Raw genomic sequence first — 1,544 nt, 5'->3', positions numbered from 1 at the left:
TGCCTTGGATTTTAACACAGGCCCTGCTGATTCTTCTAAGGATAGAATGGCTTTCATCACATTAATTAACAGTTGGAAAAAGACAAAAAAAATAGATTGTAACAAATATGAGTGAAATGGCTATGTACTGGTAGAGAGCTTAAAACTTTACTTTTATTCCGTTTATATTATTTAAAACAAGGACATAAGGTCCAAAATTATTTTTAAATATCTTGATTGAACCGGAAATAAATAAGGTTTCAAGATATCAGTTGGTGAAAATATATTTGGTGGTGCTATATCCAAATTGAGCTCTTAAATATTTATCTGTGATGAAGGATAGATAACAAATATAGTATTCATCCAATTGTTAATAGAAGTCCACAGTACCCAGTGTTCTTAAGTTGTCTCCCATCCAAGTACTAACCAGGCCTATCCTGCTTAACTTCCGAAATTGAACAGGAACAGGTGTATTCAGGATAGTATGACCGTGGGCAATTATATTGGGATGAGGAAACAAGGAAAAGGCCGCACTTCTGCTGTCTGTACTAAGCCTGGGTCCAAAACTAAAAAGTGCTGGTCCCAAGACTGTTCCAGATGAGAGAGTGTTGGAAAAGGAGAAAAGAGTTTTTAGATAAATGTGATTAGGAAATGAAGATAAGGGCTCTGGTTAGATCATATCCCTAGGCCTGAAGGAAGATAAGACACTCCTGCTGTCTGTTGTGACCGCAAAATGTTCACTGAAGAGAGCAAAGCTGAAATCAGTACTGTGGTCAACCAGATGAGAGAGTGATAGAGTACTGTAGGATTCTGCACAGATGAACAATATTAGACTATTTTCAAAGAATTGTCGATTTTCAAAAAACCTGTCTGTGCAGAAATATCACAAATCAGAGCTCAAAATAATAAATACCATTAATGATATTGAGTGACTGATTATAGCACTAAGAGATATCTAAAATGTATGGAGAAATGAACCTTCCCATAAGTGCATGTATATCTAATTGGCATATAAAATACAAGTCTTCATCCTCCGACGAATCCTCATCTGAAACGTGTAGATTGTGAAGATGTCGTTTCACGTCTATGTGATTTACTTACCACTGGCCTTTCAGCCTGTTTTTGTTGAGAGGGTGCTGCTTACCCTGCTGGATGTGATAAACCCCAGGTGGAATGCTGCATGTAAGGGTTAATAGTGTAACCTATCCCTGGTACAGAAATTGGAATTATCCGCTCAGCTATACTGAATAATGTCTGTGCAAACATACCCATGGGGGTTGTCGAAGTCAAAAATATTATAGCCACACGCATCACGTACAAACACCACACAGATGGCCTCCATGCGGGTGCTTGTTCCACCGTGCGTGCGCATGCTCACACGTTACGTATGTTTGCTCACGCGGCCCTGCGTATTAGCGCGTGGTATGAGTAAATACGGTAGCATATGCATTCGCATGGAAAAGCCATAAGGACATATTCCATACTTAATCCACATAGTACATAATTTACACATAGCCTACATGCACCACACCAGCGAGTTACATTTACTTTGGAAAGGGAACAAT

At 38.9% G+C, this 1,544-nt stretch overlaps 1 pseudogene; it reads right to left on the bottom strand.

Moving 5' to 3' along the window:
• Nucleotides 1–357: 357 nt before the first annotated feature.
• LOC134937738 (5S ribosomal RNA) lies at nucleotides 358–475 on the bottom strand (annotated as a pseudogene).
• Nucleotides 476–1,544: the final 1,069 nt, after the last annotated feature.

The sequence above is a fragment of the Pseudophryne corroboree genome, chromosome 6 (assembly GCF_028390025.1).
Source record: "Pseudophryne corroboree isolate aPseCor3 chromosome 6, aPseCor3.hap2, whole genome shotgun sequence".
In the NCBI taxonomy this organism is placed as follows: Eukaryota; Metazoa; Chordata; class Amphibia; order Anura; family Myobatrachidae; genus Pseudophryne; species Pseudophryne corroboree.
The sequence above is the reverse complement of the archived record's forward strand: the minus strand, read 5'-3'. Positions and strand labels throughout refer to the sequence as shown.